This window comes from Corvus kubaryi, unplaced genomic scaffold (genome assembly GCF_017639235.1).
Source record: "Corvus kubaryi isolate FWS band 111438036 unplaced genomic scaffold, C.kubaryi_AGA036_p1.0 68, whole genome shotgun sequence".
In the NCBI taxonomy this organism is placed as follows: Eukaryota; Metazoa; Chordata; class Aves; order Passeriformes; family Corvidae; genus Corvus; species Corvus kubaryi.
The window spans coordinates 4,137,035-4,157,485 of record NW_024582056.1 but is presented as its reverse complement, the minus strand read 5'-3'; the positions used below and the strand labels follow the sequence as shown (position 1 = coordinate 4,157,485).

General features: G+C 36.2%; 1 long non-coding RNA gene across 2 annotated transcripts in view; it reads right to left on the bottom strand.

Moving 5' to 3' along the window:
* Positions 1-8,075: 8,075 nt before the first annotated feature.
* Positions 8,076-20,451, bottom strand: part of LOC121674495 — a 50,307-nt gene continuing 37,931 nt past the window's right edge. Inside the window, exons 2-7 of one of the 2 annotated variants that reach the window (XR_006019643.1) lie at positions 19,335-19,437; positions 17,657-17,808; positions 12,126-12,223; positions 11,869-12,016; positions 9,171-9,253; positions 8,076-8,254 (exon numbers count right to left, since the gene is read on the bottom strand). This is a non-coding gene — a long non-coding RNA (uncharacterized LOC121674495). The remainder of the gene's footprint in view (positions 8,255-9,170; positions 9,254-11,868; positions 12,017-12,125; positions 12,224-17,656; positions 17,809-19,334; positions 19,438-20,451) is intronic. The other variant, XR_006019644.1, reaches the window with a different exon arrangement.

Here is a 20,451-nt window from a genome sequence, read left to right as displayed (position 1 = left end):
TTCTTTAGTGTGATACTTAGTTATATCTGGGTGATGTATCTTAGGGTGTTTGAGATGCATATATTCTTTGTAACAATACCTGCATGGTTTGATTTGTAGTCCAGCCTCTGAGGTTACCAAAGAGAACCAGGAATTAGCTCTTCACCATATCATGAATGGAAAAGTCGGAGAGTGGTAGAAATACAAGTTTGGGGTTTTTTTGCTTGTCTGTTTGCTTTATTTCTTTGTTTGGGTTTTTTGTTTTGTTTTGCTTTGGTTTGGGTTTTTTGTTTGTTTCTGTTTATAATTATTCTTGTGAACATTCCAAGAAGTAGTGGCAATAGGCATTCTAACAATTTATAGACAAAAAAATAATTTTTCTTCCTAAATTCATATTTTACAGACTCAGCAAAAACAACACAACATGTAAAATGAGTGCTTTGAATATAGATAGCCTGCACAGATCACAGGATGTGGAAAAAAATTTAATTAGTATTTCTCTCTGTGGCATAAAATATCACAGTAAATAAGCACATTTTTCAAATGTGGGAGACATTCCATATCTTCTAAAATTCTACCCATTTCTCATGTTCACTTCAGGCAGCCATTCATACAGAGAAATCTTTTCATAAATTATGAAGTTGATCGGGCATGACAGATACATAAGACTTAATTTAATATTAGACAAATAAAACCAAGCACTTTACAGAGGAAGTATAAAGGCCAGCTGTAATGAGAACAACATGTATAGCTTGGCAGACAGAGAATGTGGCAGTACGAAACGTGATTGATGACAGAAAAACTGTGCTAAGAAGAAATCCTTGAAACCACAAGAGTATGCCATGCAAGGATATACAGGTACTGGTCACTACTCATCCTGGTGCTGTCAGTCTATATGACTCTTTAAGATGATACTTATGCTCATTTTACCTGAATGTCATGTACAAATATAGTGACCTGTTTGGTTTTTTCCTTTGTGAACTGAAAAAAAAAAAGAGTTGGTGTTTCTGAGGCGGGTTGCAGGACAAGACCTATTTGTTAGAATAAATGATACTGTCAACTTGGATGATCTGTTTCATCTAAAATAAGGTCATGTCTTTCCTCATTAACTGCCCAGAGCTGGAAATAGAATTACATAAATAGATTCCTTCACAGGGGATGTCAGACCTCTCATGTGTAACTCACTGGAGAATTACTTCCTTCTTTGTCATACAAGGAGATACATCTAGAAATCCCATAATGTGTAAAGGAGAATGGAGACAAACATTTATAGCAGTCCTGTCAAAGTATCTGACACTGCAGAAAAAAACTTAAATGAGACTTTTTAAGAGGACTTAACGTAACAGTGAAGCTAATAAAGCTGTAGTCAGAAAAACTCCATTTTTGTAATTATTTTCCCCTGAAAAAATGAAATTATTCAGCAGAAATAACCATATGCTTGTCTTGGTTCAAGAAAATTTAGGAGGTGGGCACTCTTAAAACAGAGTCATCTCCCTGTAGTTTCAACCAATCCCTTTCCACCAATAAGGAATGCATACAAGTATAAGTTAAAAAAATAACAGTTCACTAACTGTGTGAAAGAGCAACAGGAGAAAAAATAACAGTAAATAACCACCAGATGCAAAATCACTAAATCTCATGAACCCCACAGGAACAAGACTTAAGAGTTCAGGCCAAAGTCTAATCTACCAAGTTTGGCCTTGCAGGTTTTTGCAAACCTCACAAAGCAAACTAATTTAGTGGGAGTGTATGGAGGAGTTATTTGTTTTTATAACATCCTTTAGTTATAAAATTAAATTTTCTCTTTTGAACACTTCTTGAAGAAAATAGTTTCCTTCAAGGAACAAAACCCTCTTGACTTTCAAGAATGATTGCTTCTTTCATTCAGTGTTTTTTTGTTCTGTGTGATATCACTGCAGGTTACTTACATGGCATTTAAATATTACACTACCTGTATTAAGTAAAGAATTTATCAATTGTCTGATCATCCTTACTATACTGAAAAGGTAAGAACATGATACCTCAGAATACCAAGCAAAAAATGACATCACATTTTTTGATAATCACTCTGTATTAGAAAAATCATTAAGATCCATTTAAACCGAAAAATATTATTCAAAGAGCTTGCAGTATCTGTGCAGAGTATAGACTTTGGATTAGTTTCAAACTAAATTAAAATACTTGTTAAAATCCAATGAAAATAAACAGATATCTCAGAGACTACACTGGATGAAAGAAAGAAAGAATTAAATGCTTTTTAAAGGTGTCATGACAGGTTCCCATAATAAAGGAAGTGTGAATATAAAATTTAGGAACAACTACAACTCATTTCATATATAGTAGCAAATTTCAAGTTCATGACATTAAGTAGAAGCAACAGCTTTCCACAGAAGTGTTGAGTCAATGAAAAGTAACAGCTGGTGATATGTGAAACCAATGAAGTTGCTGAAAAGAATAATTTTTTTCGCCTTCAGTGTGACTATAAAAAGAGTAGCATGTATTACTCTAAATTTGAATAGACAGTCTTACATTCTCATGCTCTTGATCACCCACAGTCCTGTCGTTAATCTGTTGACTGTTTCTTCAGCCATCATATATTCAATCAAACACCCAATGTTTCCAAAATGAAAAAAAAAAAAAAAGGCAGAATGCCACATCAAAAAAGTCACAGTGTATCTTCAACAGGAATAATTTTTCTTGGCAGCACTTCTTCTTTCTTGGCAGAAATTCAGTAACATCAGAGACATCAAAGTATATTTTTGTATTTGTGGAGGATTCTAACCTGCATAAGCAGTTAAAGACTAAATTAAAATTGCTTTTCTTTTTTTTTTGTCTGATAACAGCTATGGCACTGAAAGATTGCTTTAGCACAACAGAGCAAAAGCAACTTTTAAACATTTCTAAAAGTTTTGGTTGTGATACCAGACTTGACTGAGCGTTTGCCTGTACCATTTCATAACCAGTTATATAAGAGCCATGATGTTGCCTTTATTTCTTTATTTAATGACCTCTATCTTTAAATTCTTATTTTTGTTTTGTTGATTTTTTTCAGTTCCAAATAATTCCTTCAGATTCTCATGATAAATAATTCTACTACGAAAATAATGCATTTCTAATCAGAATGCTTGTGAAACAATTTAGTAAACCAGTTTCACTTTTAAGCATAAAAGTTCAATGCTAGATTTGGTAGGAGAGTAGGGAGAATAATATCATATTAGCATATTTTAAGGCAACAACAAAATTATAATTTGACAAGAGTTTGAATTGGGGGAAAAAAATTCTAAACCCACTGGCCAGTTGTGCTTAAATGAACACAGATAAGCAAATAAAAAGGTAACAAATTAACAACTTAAACTTCTGTAAGAAAAATATGTAAGTACTTTTTCCTGTATATACACTGGCTAAAAAAAAAAACAAGTTTCTCACCAACAACCTATGTCAAATCCAAAGCACAGGTGAATAAGGATTGGTGCTTTATCAGCCGAGGAACCTATTTGAAAAAAGTAAAACATTTAGACACTGAATTTCCTGGTTAAACAACATTTGAAAAAAGCATGTACAATAATCATATGTGCTCTTGGTGGACTGTTGTAATGGGGATTCCTACAACACGTATATACAGCGAGGCCCGTGGAAAAGAAATATAAGGACCGATTCTTGGTAGATGTTTTCAGAGAGATGTTTATTGTCCAACTGCATGGCCAGTGACTGCTGAGGAGCTGCCGCAATCACGGGACCCGAGGGTCCTTGCCGGGCAGGGGAACACAAAACAACCAACGGGGAACGAGGCTGACCAGGGGCAGGGAAACCCCATGCCTCCCCCCAGGGCCCCTCTCCCAGGACCCCACGCCAGGGGGCAGGAACACCAGCAGTGGACTTGGCATTAGAAACTGAGTAAGTCTTTCATTGTTTTTGTATTAGTTTACAATGGTATCAAATAGTTCTGTAAAAATACTCTCTTGGCCTACTTTTAAAAAACATTTAGACCACTGAAATTTCGAGGTTTTCTTCTTCTTTGAAGGATTTCCTTAATTTCCTTTTCAATCTGCATATGCCATTCACTTAATGGCTTATTAGGTTCCTTTTATTTGAAGATTTAAATTCCATTTTCTTTGTTCATAATTTTTCCTCATATGACATTAGCCTGTTTGAGTATTCCACATTATATTGATTTTTAATATTCCAGTACTGTAACCAAAATCTCATTATGGGAAGAGTAGTGAAAAAAGCCTGGCCGTTCGTTATAACACTTCTACAAATCCTGCAAAGACCTTGATAAAGTTTCAATTGTTTTCATTTAGTATTATGAGCTCAGAAATTGTCAGATGCTGTCAATTAAAAAAAAAAAACAAACTTGACAAAAAAAGGCAAGTACTGAAATGTCTGTGTTGTTTGAAAAATGCTGGACCAGTCTACCATTTTTCATTTTCAATATGAGATACAAAAACCACCTTAAAAACATCCAGGATTTTTCCATAGATGTCAGGAAGACAAGGAAAAATTGCTTAAAATAATAAACACAGAAGATTCCATTATGACATTTTCTGATCGCAGCATTTAATTCTATTCCACCTTTCTTTTCTTTGTAAAGTCCTCTCAGAGAACACCCTTTAACATTTACCTTCACCGTAAAAATCCTCAACAAACAAACCAACAAAACCTACAAAACCCCCCAAACTTACTTAAATGTTGTCACAGCTCCCCAATTAGTTAGTAAATAAAATAAATGCTCACATTGTACAGCAACTTAGACAACTTAGAGCAAACCTTAGTAAAAATCATACCAAAGCCACAGTTCAATGTTCTATTAGCCATTAGAAGAGAGACACATAATTTTTACTGCCAGATTTCCATGGGTTTAGAGAATTTTATTTTAATTTATATTGTACACTATCCTGCTTTTCATATTTGCTTTAAAACTGGTTATGAAAATTAATAAATTTTCTGCCTTCTTCATTTCTTTGAACAATGGCAGTATATTTATCTGTTCATTTCTGAGTAACTCCAGAAATAAATTTCCTGTGGAAGGCTAAATCCCAACAGCGTATTTTGCTTTTGGAGTAGATGCAGAAACCTAGTTTATTGATAGCTGAGGTGGACCAGAGTGATATGCCTTACCAGGAAACTGTCTGAGGAAAACCAACACTGTTAGACAAACAAAACTATAAAGCAACAACAAAGGAAACATCCTAGAAGACTTATTTAGACTAAGAGCCGTGTAGTGCTGGAATAAGTTTGAACATAACAGGGTCTAGCAAATGTTCTCCTATAAGACCATATGTTTAGAAGCTATCAATAATCATTTAGTAAAAGATATACTAATCTAAAATGGGATTTAGAGATAAGGCACCACACCAAAATTCAGAAAGTATGTGATTGCAGTTCGATACTCTGATAGCTAGAACATCTAGCAGTGATGGATGGTTCATTCATGGATTTAATGATCTTATTTTCATTCTCAATCTTTTGGGAAATAATACTAGGTGTATTATTTCAGTCAGTTCATAGTACTGAACTTTATGACATTCAACAAAGTTAGTGCTTCCCTTGGCAAGGTGGATGGAAAGAACCTGGAGGCCTTGGGAAACACCAGCTGAGCATGAGCTAGCAGTGTGCCCAGGTACAGAGATGGCCAACAGCACCCTGGGAGTTATTCACAGGGACATAGCCAGGACCCTGAGGGGAGGGACTCTCCACCTCTGCTCAGCACTCCTAAGTTCCTGTCTGTATACTCCAAGCTGTGGGATCCCTCCAGCACAGGAAGGAGGGAGGGCCTTCAAGACGGCTGAGGTCTGTGACACTTTTCCTGTGAGGAGAGGCTGATAGACCAGGGCTTGTTCAGCCTGGAGGAGAAATGGCCTTGGGTGGAAATAAATGCAGCCTGCTGGTACCTCTGAATAGTTTATTGACAACATGGAGTTACCTTCGCTGTGGTGCACGGTGGGGAAATGAGAGATGACAAGCACAGGGAAAAACAGTTGTTTGTAAGGAGACTCTTTCACCCTGCAGACAGCCAAGCAGTTGAAGAGACAGCCCAGAGAGGCTGTGCTCTCTCCATCCTTGAAGATTTTCAAGGTTCAAGATTTTCAGGATAAAGCCCTGAACAACCTTGTCTGAGCAATCTTCCTATCATCCTGTAGTTTCAGAGGGAATGGAAACTAACCAAAATTCCCTGATAAACATCTAGATTTTCAAATGAATGCTGTGGAATCTGAATGCCCCATTTATTTGAAGCAAACTCAATACCTCTTTCTGTACTTGTGTTAGTGAGGAGGAGCTAACCATTGAGACATTGTAGGACCTAAGTTGTAGGTGCTTAATTTCTTCATTAGATCTAGTCTTAGTCACCATGGCATGAAGGCTTTATGGCATTTGTGTACAGGTTTTATCCAAAGGAAAAAAAAATAAATTCTCTTTTTGCTGTCACTGTCAATTTAAAAAGCAGATTTGCAGAATAACTTGTGCATTAATGCAAAGCCTTGGGGATATTTACATGAACCCTTTAAATTAAACCCTTCAAATAAACCTTTTTAATCCTATAGAAATGACAACCATGCATTTAGCTAAGTTTATTATTCATGTCATAATGATTTATGGGCATTTTAACAAGTTACAGCCCATGTGTTATGTTGTCATGTCTTTTTGAAGATCAGTAACCTGGATTAGCTATGCAAGTGTATGGATAATTCTTGTAAGATGCTTAACAAAAGACATCTTTTAACTCAGGATTTCCTCCAGCTGTTTGATCAGAAACCATGTTTCTGTCAACAGTTGATCTTTAAACTGCAGCTTTTTCTTCATGAAGGGATGTTCGTTGCACAGCTTACGTTTATTTCTTGTTATTATTCTTATTCCTATAAACCTGTAAACTAGCATTACTTCAGCATTATAAATGCAAACTATGTAATTTTAAACAAGATTTTCTCTAAGAAGATTTATAATAAGTAGCTTGTTAAACTGTCTGTGAAGTGTAGCTGACAAACCTAAGAGCTCTTGTTAGCAGTTAATTCTTTTGGAATAAGTAAAATAAGGTATGGATTTGGGAGACAGACAGAGGAAGACAGACACAAAAAGAAAATACTTAACAATGGTATGTTTAGAGACAAATCTAATTTTAAACTTCAAAAATGGCATCAGTGATATTTGTCTTGCAGTTAACACAATATATAAATGATGAATATTGTATTTCTTATTAGAATAGTTTGACAGACTAAAAATTCCAAGGTCCCTAAAGGTCCCTGGCTCATTCCCCGTTTTCAGCACCAAAAACATTGTGGCCTGTTGACCCTGGATGTATGCCAGGTACCCATGAAAGCTGCTCTATCACCTCCCTCTGCAAGTGGACAGGAACAGAAAATACAGTTAAAGGTTCATGACTGGAAGTAAGGACAGCGAGAGATCACTCATCGAGTACAGTCACAGAACAGGCTGAACTTGGGGATATTACTTGAATTTATTACCAACAAAATCAGAGCAGAATAATGAGAAGAAAATAGATCTTAAAAATCTTCCCCCCACTCCTCCCTCGTTCCCAGATCTACCTCCTCCCCACAAGCAGTGCAGAGAGACACGGAATGGAAGTTATGGTCAGTTCATCACACATTGTTTCTGCTACTGCTCATGGAGAGGAGTCCTTCCCTGGCTCCAGTGTGGAGTCCCTCCTACAGGAGACAGTTCTCCATGAACTTCTCCAACATGAGTCCATCCCACAAGCAACAGTTCTTCACAGACTGCTCCAATGTGGGTCACTCTTCCACAGGGTGCAGCCCTTCAAGGACAGCCTGCTCCAGCGTGGGTCCCCCATGGGGTCACAAAACAGGAAAATGTCTCCAGTGTAGGCTCCTCTCTCCATGGGTCTGCAGGTCCCTGCCAGGAGCCTGTTCCAGCATGTGTTTCCCACGGGTTCTCAGCCTCCTCTCAGGCATCCACCTGCTCCAGTGTGGGTCTCCTCCAGGGGCTGCAAGTGGATTTCTGCACTCCCAGGGATCTCCATGGGCTGCAGGGGCACAGCTGCCTCACCATGGTCTGCACCACAGGCTGCAGGGGAATCAGCTCTGGTGCCTGGAGCACCTTCTGCCTCTCCTTCTGCACTGACCTTGGTGCCTGCAGAGTTGTTCCTCTCACATGTTCTCACCCCACTGCTCAAAAACTTTTCTGTTTTTAATGTTACAGATAAGCGAAGCCTTACAGAATAAGGGCCTGGTTGCCTTTGTAAAATCATGGCTAACTCCTTGTACTTCAGCTAAGTAGAGAAGGATTCCAGATAATGACTCAGCTAGAATAGAGGTGGAAAACAAGTTATCTAACCGTAGAAAACAAGTTATATAACCACCACGTGTTCACATCGTGGTTTATGATGGTTGGTTGAATTATACTTGTTTGGCTTTAATGGAATGTTACTGATAAAGGCCTAATTACTTAAAAAGTCCTGGTTTTGGCAATAAGCGAGCTCCCTTTTTGCACCTGTCTGAGGATTCTGCTTTGCTTCTTATTGTAGCATTTTAATTCTTAGATATGCAACCCCAAAAGTGCTATCACCACCTCTGATTGGCTTGGCCATGGCCAAAAGCGGGTCTGTCCTGGAGCTGGGAACTGGGTCTGTCAGACACAGCAGAAACTTCTGGCTGCATCTCACTGATGATATCCCTGTAGCACCACCTCCCCACCTCCCCCAAACCCCATCACACAAACACAGTACAGTACCCAATGAAAATCCATCAAAAAGGTTTACAACAATTACAGTTTTAGTTTTCACCTAGGTATTTGGTCTTTCATTTTTTGGTTTTTAACATAATTTAAATTTGCAGCAGCCATTGTGCATTTAAAATGTGTGATATTTTATCTCATGCTGTAGTCAAACAAACTCTCTAAATAATGGGCGAGTGGAACACACCTCACTGTGATAAAATATCCCATCTGGCTCCTCTGGGGTTTGAGAGTCTCCAGCCCAGCCCACCAATCTCCCTCACCCACCATTGACGTGATTCTGAAATGTAGCCCTGACTCTGTGCTGGGAAGAGGGGAAAATGCCACTGTTCTTTAATGAATGTTAGTTTGTACGTACATTTAATGACACACAGAGAACTGAAAATGTCAAATGAAATGCTACAGATATAGAAGTTGCTTACATTGTGTGGCATTATGCTGGAGCAACAGTCCTTGAAAACTATTCCAGAGAGCAGAGTACTTACTGAAGATACTGAAGAAACATCTCCCCTGCCATTCACAATACTGCAGTCTCCAAGGTGAAATAAAATTACTTTAACAGCAGGCACTGAAAAAGAAAATTGTTCTGAAAATTCATGTCCTATCTGCCTTTTAATGCAACAAGCATCAACCTAGAACTGTCATATGGAAAAGAAAGAACCAGTGAGCCTTCTAGTCTTCTGCTGGTCCCCACCTGTTCCAGGCCTGGCTGGGATAGAAGTAACTTTCTTCTCAGGAGCCAGTGTGGTGCTGTGCTTTGACTTTGTGACTAAACAGTGTTGATAACACAGCAGTGTTTTGGCTATTGTTGAACAGTACTTGCACAGTCAAGGCTTCTTTTTTCTCCCACTCTGCTCCCCCAGTGAGTTTGCTGGAGGTGAGCAAGAGGCTGGGAGGATACAACTGCAACAAGTGACCAAGCAATATTCTGTACCATATGATTTTGTCTTCAAAAAGCTCAAAGAAACCAAAAAAAAAAGCAGGTATGTTGATGGTTAAAGCATTTTCTTTCCAAGTAACTGTTATGCATTCTGAAGCTCTGCTTCCCAGGAAGTGGCTAGACCTCTGTCTGCTGACAGGAAGAAAGAAATAATTCCTTTTTTTCTCTCCTTGCACATGTACCTTTTGCTCCACATATTAGACCTTTTTTTTTTTTTCTCAATCCATGAATCTTATCACCTGCCTTATTTTTTCTCCCTGACACACAGCAGAAAGGAGTCAGTTCCATTAGATGAGGTCAACCCACCAAACCAAATACTGAGTGGCCCATCTCTGTTACTGAAATATGGATAGAAGCAGACTCACAAGGGAAATGTCATTCACATAGAAATAACTAAAACTGAAGACTAGAGGTTTAGAGTGAGTAGAGACATTTGCATGTCTTACCTACATGTAAAATCTAATGTCTTTAACATATGATAGTTTCTCTAAAACATTGTAGGCTTGCAAACAACCCTTACAGAGTGATGGCTACTATTCTGAAGAGCATATTTGCCGAGATCTTTCTTCCTTCATTGTCAATAAACAGAATATTTTCACATAATTTACATAATCAGTGATAATATAGTTACAGAAAATTAAAGTGCTACAAATTTGATATAATCTGCCACAACTAAAGAAGGAAGCCAGCTATAGCTGAAGCCAAAGACAAACAGAAGTACACCACACTCCAAAGTCAAGAGTATCTGGTCTTTTGCACTAAAACACTGAAGCTGTTGCCAGACTATTCAGCCAGAGAATTCTGCACTTTTCATTCAAGATCAACTTATCAGCCCAGAGGAAAGGTGATTAATGGCCAGTCATACCATGAGAGGAGAGAAGAAACTGAATGGTGTGAAAGTCAGCTAGAGCTGCCCTAGCAATCTGATTGATTCCATTTCAACTAGTGCAAATTGTCTGTGTTGTTACAGGTAAGATGACTTAATTTGTCCAAGGCTGTGAGACAGAATATCTGCATAGAGATCGAGAGGGAGGATGATGGACACTCCAGTCAGGAAGAAAGAGAAGTGCTGGAAGCGAGGACCCTGTTTTTGTGACTAGCACAAAATGTGAAAGTGGCATTTGATGTAGAAGAGGTGAAGAAGGACATAAGTTTTCCCTCTGTAACTGGTGCACATCTCTCATTCAAGTGGTCTACTAGTTTACTCCAGGACTGGGATGTTTTGTTTAGGTATTCCCTCTATGTGACACACATGTCTTATTTCCAAGTCCACCCTGGTGCTATTCAGCAAGGGCATAGTATTTCAAAGCCTTTTTTTTGGTGGAGATGAGAACTCTACTCTCCCATGCTACAATTCTTCTAAAGCCATTTTCACTGAAGAAACAAATATGAAAATATTTGAGAGAATGTATTTCACTGGGAGAATGTATTCCAAATAACATTATGGATTTCTCCTGGGCAAGAAAACACAAAAAGATTTTGATTTGATACTGCACATAACATCTAAGCAGAGACTAAAACAGAAGGAAATCTCTTCATCTTATGTCTTTCATGCAACATAAATTTGGAGACTAAAATTAAAAATTAATGATGTGTACATTTATTTTGTTAATGTATATCTAATAACTGAAATTCACAGCTATCAGTACTATTAACTGAAGTTGTCTACACCTTAAAGAAGACAGAATTTGGTTTTGACATAGTCACAAACACTTTCGAGTCAGCTTTTAAATTCCGTATCCTGCATTTTCGAGAAGAAAAATACCAGTTATTTTTCAGTTCAAAATAATCTTATTTTTAGTCCTTTTCAGCAGATGTAAGTGTAAAAAGAAATAACATCACATAAATTAATAATTAATTCTGCTTACTTCTATTATTTGCCATTGTAGCTGTAAGAATTCATCACCACAGTATCTGAGCATCTTAGAAATTTCAGTGAATTACACATAAATCCACCAACTTGTAGGGTGCTTCTGTTATTCCTGTTTCACATTTCTGGAAGATAATGGACACTGAGATTGATAGACTGATTTTTCAAAGGTGCTTAGTATCTGGTTGGCCTACCCATTCATTTTATTTGGCATTGCAAATCATAGGTCATTATTTTTTTATCTGTAACTTAAGGACTTTGAAAATACCATTTTTAAGAAACTTCCTGACTTGAGATAAATTTCCTTACGCATTTAAAGCTTATTTTGCCAAAATATGAGGTTGCAAAGCATTGAGAGTAACAGAGGACTTACCTGTTGACGTCCAGCTTGTAGCTGGTAGCTGCTAAACCAGTCAGAAACAGGGAATAAAACATAAAAGCATAATTAATCCTTTCTTTTTCTTTCTTCTTCGTCTTCCTTTTTTTTTTTTTTTTTAATTTGGAAGCGCACATTTTCTTTCCTGTCCAAGAAGAAATGTTATGCCATTGAAATGATCCTCATTCTCAAAATACATTGCATTTATTTTAAACACCTTTATCACATAATCTTATTATATAACTGATACTTACAGATGCTCCACTAGTGCTCAGTCACCCTAAGAAAGTTGATAAATGAGACAGAGATCCACTTCTCTACATTTTCTCATGAACTGAGATGTTAGTGCAGTCTAGTGCAAAAGATAAACAAAGGGAGGAGTTAAAGACATGAAAGCCAAGAATTTATTTTCCATTCTTTACACAAAACATTCAGTTCTAAGTTCAATACTCATGTAGCAAATGAATGTAGCATCAAAAAATGTTCTGATCCTTTTTTTCTAGAGATAAGTAATGTTGACTGCATGCAAAGATAATTTTTCAGGCTCGTATTTTTTTTCCTAAAGTGCAATTTCAGTAAAACTGAAATTCTACTGTCACAGTAAGATGCACCGGCAGTTCAAGGTTGCAATTCTAAAATAAACTTACACTGCTGTTAAAGCACAAATCTGCAAATCTCATTTCTTCTGGCTTTGTCAGAATTAGCCACAGAAATAGCTTTATTTGAGTAACATATTGCTTTATCCTATTGCTTCATAAAGCATCCTGTCACATTACAAGCAGCTATGCAATTTCTCCTTTTGTCTCATTGTCTACATGGATACAAGTACATTGGTTTCTAAGGAACTACATCTCAGGTAATGCACAGATTGTGGTATTATCTTTTGTGAACTGAGGACTTACCAAAAGAGCAGACTGTCCCGCTATACACAGGTTTGGACCATATTTGAGGGTAATGTTTAAGTTTGTACAAAAAACTACACACCATATTGTTGGTTAGTTGAAACAAGAAAAACTGAAATAATCAGAAAACCACCCAGAGCTAATATGCCTTCAAGAAAGCCTAATGTCTTCTGGTTTAAGGTAGCCTGTATGTGATTTTATTTCCAGGCCTTAAGGCATCAGTTCTTTGGCACCATTGGCATCATTATTAGTGAACTATATCTTACCAAAAAGTCTCATATATTTTTAAGATTGCATTTCCCCAAGAAAAAGCCACAAACATAAATAATTCTTTGACTATAGTTACAGCAATGAAAACATCTAGGAGGTAGTCATTTCTGTTTACAGGCCTAACCACAGCAATTTGTATTAACCACCCAATATTTTATGTGACACATAAACATACAGAAAAATCTGAAGTATTTTCAAAGTTTTATGCTGACCTAAACCCTTCATTGTTTCCCCACTGCAACACTTCATAATAGATTCTATTTACCTAAGTGAGAGTCAATTTGGAATTTATAATGAAGATAAACAGTGTAAGTAAGTTTATAATGTTTTGTTCTTTCTGGTTTTGCATATGGAAAGACTACAGGTAAGAGAACTGAGAAAAACTGTGATCCTGCTGCATAACTGAAAATTTATCAGTAATACCCCATCAGAGTGGGTGAACATTCACATCTATTTAGCCTAACCTCAGAACAGATGCTGAGAATGGAAGTTGCACAGGGTAGAAACTATTACAAAAACTGCTGTTGTAATGTGATTGTAACAGATATAAGGCTCAGTCATCAAGTATTCAACTACTTTGAAGACAGAAGTCTTCAATACTGCAAAGCCACAGATTCTTACTTTTCTTTAGCAACAGTTGACACTTTGAAAAGAATTGGTTAAGACTTGAGCAAAAAGTTTCAAATTAAATTAATGTTTGGTTTGAACATGTATTTTCATTATGTACCTCTAGAAGGAGAAAATGGTGTATTGTGAAAATGTAAGCAAAACAATTTACTATCAGACAGTAAAATACTTAATATTTACGTAAATATGAATGATAAGTAAGACTGCAGTGTACAGAGTACAGCTGTCACACTGGAAAAAACAAGGAAGCAATCCCTGGCTGTTCTCTGCACACCTCACAATGTTAAAACCATGACGTGACATTCTGTCATCTATATCCCATGTACTATTAAAAATGTCTAAGAAAGATCAGATGAAGAACTGAGTAACAAAAATATGAGAAATCCAGTTTATTTTTATATTATTAAGGATTTAGTCTAGTATTTCTGTATGGAGGAAAAATGTTTCCTCTTCTCAAATAAGTATGTCTGTTACAAATGTGGTCCCATGTGATTTCATGTTTGGACTTTGTACTAAAGGCATCCAGATGGTGTAGTAAGAGAGTGTTCCAAAAATGTAACTGGCATCCTTGCTGGCAGTGACAGCTTCCAGCGACTTAAAGTTGTAATTTCCTTATTCAACAAACAGAGAGAGTTTTGTGACAACACTGGAGAAAATGAGAGTCTTTAAGAATTTATGACATGGTAATCTTCACCTTTTCCATCCAGCTGAGAATGTTCCCTTTAGAGCTAGAGAGTAGTTATTATCACACACTGCCCTTTTCTTTACCTTCCTCTTTCATAGGAACTGTTTCTAAATCTGTCTGCTCACAGAAAGATAATCCTTCAGTCAGGATAGGGAAAAAAATGCCCATGATTACACTCCTGGGCATATATCCTTCCTTTTATTACATTTCTTCATTTTAACTTTACTAGGGTCATTATTATTGCCTCATAAAATATGGCAATGGTACCATTATTGCTCCTTCTTCAGAAGTGCTGTAGATGTTGATAGCACAGAGAAAAATGAGGACACAGATTTCAACCCACTAAAATCAATTGGAAATGCTTTCAGGTTAGCTGAGAAGCAAGCATGTAAATTATTAGAGCAGATATGGACCAGTTTCCAGGCTGGCTGCAAACACTAGAAGGTAACCCACCCATACCCCTGGGTTTTTTAACTTGTCCTTGCTAGCTGAATTACGTCTTCAGCAGTATGACCAACCAAGGAGTTTGAAGTGTCATTTCAATCTCTGGAGAACTTCAGACCCTTTATGTATAGTTTTTGTAAAGCTTATTCACTGTCAATCTCATTGCCATGATAAGTATGATTGCAAGGTTCTGCTTAAAAATATTCTACAATCAATGTAGAACAGTTACAGATCAGTTGATTTTGTCTGCAGAAATATCAGGTAATAACTGTCCAATACTCATGCCTATGCATGACTCATGTCAGTGACATGAGAACATTTTTTACTCTTCTTTACATGATGTTTGACATTAAAAAGTGCTGCCTGCTATTCAAAGGTATTAATTAGTTTATCTGAAAAATGTTCCAAGAAAGATTAATTTGTTTGGGGTTTTTTTTATATTCAGTGTGAATGTAAATATCATTTATTTAAAGACAAATAACAAACTTTCTGGCCTTGTTTATATTTCATAATTAAAAAAAAAGGCCACAGACGCAATTTTCTTCTCTGAGGCACCTTTAAGTAATTGTGTTCAACCAACATATCTTGTTTTCTGAGCTGACTATATTAGAACTGGCTTCATTCTTATTTCATTAATTGATACTACAATGATTATTTTCCTAACCTTGAATGCCACAATAAGCCTATGGGTTAAAGCCTATCTGGTTTACCAAGGATGAACTTTAGAGAAGTGGCAGAAGAAAAGGAATGCCTGTGGAATGAGATTCCACAAAGGCTCCGATAAAACACAGTCAGAGTACCAGGGGCCTGATCAGAGGAGATCCTGTTACGTCCATCTGCTAATTCATGACTGACTCATCATTTTAAGGATGAGCTTTCCAGAAGGTATGGAAATTATCTTGCAATTTCACTTGGAGCAAGTCATGTTATTAAGAACAACAAGCCTCTGTTTGGTAGCTTTTCAGATTTTACCATGTTTCTGAATATGTTCATATAATCATCAAATACCTGATATTTTATCTACTCTGCACATTCCACCCACTACTGCTTACTGATACCAAGAAGCAGGGTTAGGAGGGACGTATCCTGTTCTGGTAGCAGGCTTGTATGGTATATACCCCTTTCCTTCAGTAACAGATGGTAATTTGTTTCGTTATTCTGTAAGGCACAACAGTGGGACAGATTGCTGTTGTCAAATCACCATCAGATTTATTACAGGAGGTTCACATTTTTACTCAGATTATATTAGTGCTTTATTTCATTAGTAATTCCATTGAAACTGATGAAAAAAAAATTTGGATAAAGTGCTAAGTCTGAGAATCTGGCCATAATTTCTCCTATCTGCTCTTTCAGCACTTTAGATTATGAAGTGTATATAACAACATTCAGAAAAAAATAAGCAAAATCAAGAGTCAGAACCAGTAATAATTAAGGTCTTTTGAGGTAGGTGACAGATTAATGTATCATTTGAAAGAAATAAAAGTCATTAACTGTTCAGTTGACACACACCAAAATATTTTCTCTAATCAAATGTACCTGTTTTGTCTCTAGCCAAATTAGGCTGTCACATTGAATCCTTTGAGAAAGTTACATATATTGGCAGTGAAATAATGGTCCGATCATGTAATATATGTCAACCCTTTTTATTTAACCAGCGTTATTTGCCACATTCTGTAGAAATTCTCCGCATTCTAATGCGCACCTGAGTGAAAGTTTTACTCTCACTTCACATTAGCTTATACAGCTATACAATAGAAGTATTACACTCATACTTCTACTGTATTGTGTTCAGTGAATAAGGAAATTAAGTCTTGACTATATGCTCTATTTGTCTGACTGAAACAAACTGAACAATACAGAAGATGGAGTAAAATAGTCTGATGTTTCAAGGCAACTGCTTTTGCAAAGTAAATGGGAGGAGTTGCATATTCACTTGAGAAAAAGAAATGAAGCTGATTTGATTTTTTTCCATCCTTTGTATGGGGTAATTTTTTCATTCTTATAGAGATATATTCTATTAACATCAATATATTTGCATCCATCACAGGCTAAGATAATCACCTGGAATGATGAACCTACTCCATAAATATTCATCTTCTGATTTATACTGTTATCTTTAAAGTCCTGTAGTATGAAGATTAAAGCTTTACTGGTATTGCTAGAAAAAGCTGTAAATCAGGAAAGAATATTGAGTGTTCAGTTTTGATGGATTAGCTAGGATTAATACTTAGTCATGGAAGACAATAAATGTTGACACATATATAGGTACATTCATGTTAAAAGATATTTTTTCTTCATATAATATTCATTGAACCTATCAACTAACAAGTCTCTCTGAACTGGACCACTGACAGAATAGGGATTCTGAGGAAAGGACAAAGAATATTACACAAAAATACAGATTTTCTGAATACTTCTAGGAATATTTTTATTCCACTAGAAGTGAAAAAATGCATCTGCTGGATTTTAGGCTTTTTTTTTTTTTTTTTTTTCTTCACTTGAATAAGAAATAACAAGTAGTTTTGGAATTCATGTAGTGAAAAAGTTTACCAAAAGTCAGACTAAGCAGACTATTTGAATGGATCTGTGTAAGCTGTGATCATCTGAAATAGAAATTTCTGGAATCTACAAACTCCTCACATTTACCAAGTGCATCTTCAAGAGTGATATTTATACAGCATTAAGTACTATGCAAGTGATCTGGAAATGGTTATCATAAATAGATTTATTTCCTAAACTGAAACACCATTTAAAATGTCTGAGTCTGATTTTATAGAAACCAGGTAGCTCAAGACATATGTCTCCATGGCCTGTGGGTTCAGGTTTGATTTAGTGACTTTCTAGTCAAATAACTTACTTTTATGTAGAAGCTGTGTCTCAAAGCCTGATACACTCAGTTCCACTTGAAAGCATTCTATCATTCTTCATCACACAGTGTAGAGGCTGGCACGTGTGCCCTAATAAAGTCAATCCCAAACAATCTGGAAGAGTCTTTTTCAAGTAAACTCTCTACTCAAAAACAAACCAACAAAAATACAACACCAATCTTGCCAAGAATACCAACACCATGATAAAATGCTACTGCAATTGTATTTTAGGTATGCAGATAATTTGTTTCCTTAATAAAGAAATCTTCCCTATCTATTGTATTACAAGTTCTCTTCTGCTTTCCTTTTTTTTCCTACATCAACTGCAAATCTGATTTTTCTTCAGGGTCTAAATAACTTCTAAATACTAACACTGAGGTTTGCCTCTAACAGATTTTTATTTTCTCAGTTTTTGCTTCCTTGGCAAACATCTCACTTCCCAAACGAAACAGCTCCCTTGAACCTATAAGCCACATGATCTCTCAGCCCCCAAATGATTTTTGTTATATCTTACTTTTTATTTTTTTCCAGTGCTGACCTATCTCCAGCCAAATTCTTTAGAAAAGGTCAAATTCAGCTATCAAACCAGAAAAAGACAAAGAATTTGTGTTCAACACTGTGTATCAGTTCCTTTCCACTCTTCTTCTGTTACCATTCTATCTTGTCTGTTGACATCCTTTAGGTATCACAGGTGATCAGATTCCTTCTGAGAATCTATTAAATGTTTTACTTAAGGTGGAATGTAAGATTTAACATAATATTTTTTATTATAATAGCAAAAAACTGTCAGTGAAAATCATGCAAATGGAAAGCGAAAATATGTATCAGATTTAAAGATGTAAAACATCTACAGAGAAACTTTTAAGAGCAAGAGACACGTTAAATATTACAAGATCGAAATACAAATGGATTTAAGAGGTATTTGATGTCCTAATCCATGGCTGGATCAAAATTTTCCAGGTACATAATTTTTTATTACAACTGTAAAAATACTGTCTCTGGTTAGAGTGATTCTCTTCCAACCTATCAGAATCCCTGTTTCCAATTTTTGCAGATCAGAGTCCTTAACAGTATTTCAGTAGACTTTGCAGTTGCACTCTACAAATACTCACACTGCTGCCTAACCCTAGGCACACAGCCTGTGTGACAAAGGCACAAGCCTGTGTTCCAAGTACCCTCTAATGAGGTTTTTAATTCAGACTCGTAGAGAGATGTGTTAAATTGGACAGTCAGTATTTCACCCATGCTGACAATGGGACTATTTTTCAAGCAGATATTACACAGAACAATGGCAGAATCTAATTTAAAACACACAGTAGTTATAGCAGGTCTAGGACATTCTCTACTAAACCACAATATGTGTGTTGAGTCTAACAATTTTTTTTTTCTTCAGAATACTGTGAATGTTCTGAAAGTTGCATTAAATATTGATCTGTTTCTGAGTATAAGCATCCAATCCTTGCATGGTTTTGGGTTTGCTGCTTCTCATTCTTTCAGGAGTTGAGTAGTTTATTTAGAGAGCTGTTACTTTCACCAGACCAGGCTTAGGATACACGATGCTTCTGAGAAATCAATTTTTAAAAAATGTTCACAGCTTATTACAGATAAACTAACAAATGTGTCGTTTATTCTAGTCTTCTAAGCCTTAAAAATGAAAAATGTACTTACCATGACAAAACATCATTTGACCTATTACAATAGAAAGTTTGATTACTTGTCATTCTTCAAGCAGGAGGATGTTTTGAAAAATACTCCAAATACTTTAAATGTTCTGCAAGAAACAACATATAGCTGAATAACCAAGGATGACTCAAACTCAATTACTTACTAATGTTTCATTTTAGTCATAATTTTATTGATGGATTGCCTTGATATGTGCTGTGCACTCAGAGAATTTGGGTAAAATGCTTTTTCTGAGAACATTTATGCAAGCAAAACACTTGGTGTTCATAGAAAGCAAACACAAAAGGCAAATACACAAAACAAAAATTAATAAAAATGAATTAATTTTCAAGGTATTGGAGCAGTCTTATAAGTTTTGCTCAATTCTGTCACTATATCAACTTAAGTAGCATTTGATTAATACTTCTTTACAAAGTGACTGGAATACACTGTATTTTGAATGGACAGAGGACCAACCCAACTATAAATACACCTAATTTTGCTATGAAATTTGCAGATCTATTCATATAATCAGTTAAGGGTTGCTCCCAGGCCCACATAAATGAGGAAAATCAGTGTAAATCTCGGACAGCTCAATTGTGCAGGCATTGCACAATGCATTAGCATTAGAGTCTTATTGGCAGAAATCTATTTGCTGTAACTGGTGATACCAACTCTCTGTAGCAGAATCCCACTTCAGCCCTTGTCTGACTGTATTGTATATGGTGTCCATTAACCTTTCTAGCTTGGGCAAAGTGGGTATTTTGTTATCAGCATAGCAGAAGTCCTACCTACCATCTCAGTTATGGATAAGGCACATGGTGGGCCCTGTTCTAAATGTGTGAAGAACAGTTCTGTTTCTGGTATCATGAAGGCCAGCCTTTGCCTGAGTCAGTAGTCTTCAGAGGTATTTTCTTTTCAGAAGTATTAAGATTTTGTACTGTGTATGTGGATTCACTTTCGATATCATGCAAATAATTCGTATGAATAGGTTAAATTTCAGATTATTTGGGTGACAGAAAACACAAGGACTTCACTGAAATGTCTAACATTCAACTTATAATAAAAAAATACTAAATCAAATTTTAAAAATTGAACACAGATATTACAGTGAAAATGAAAT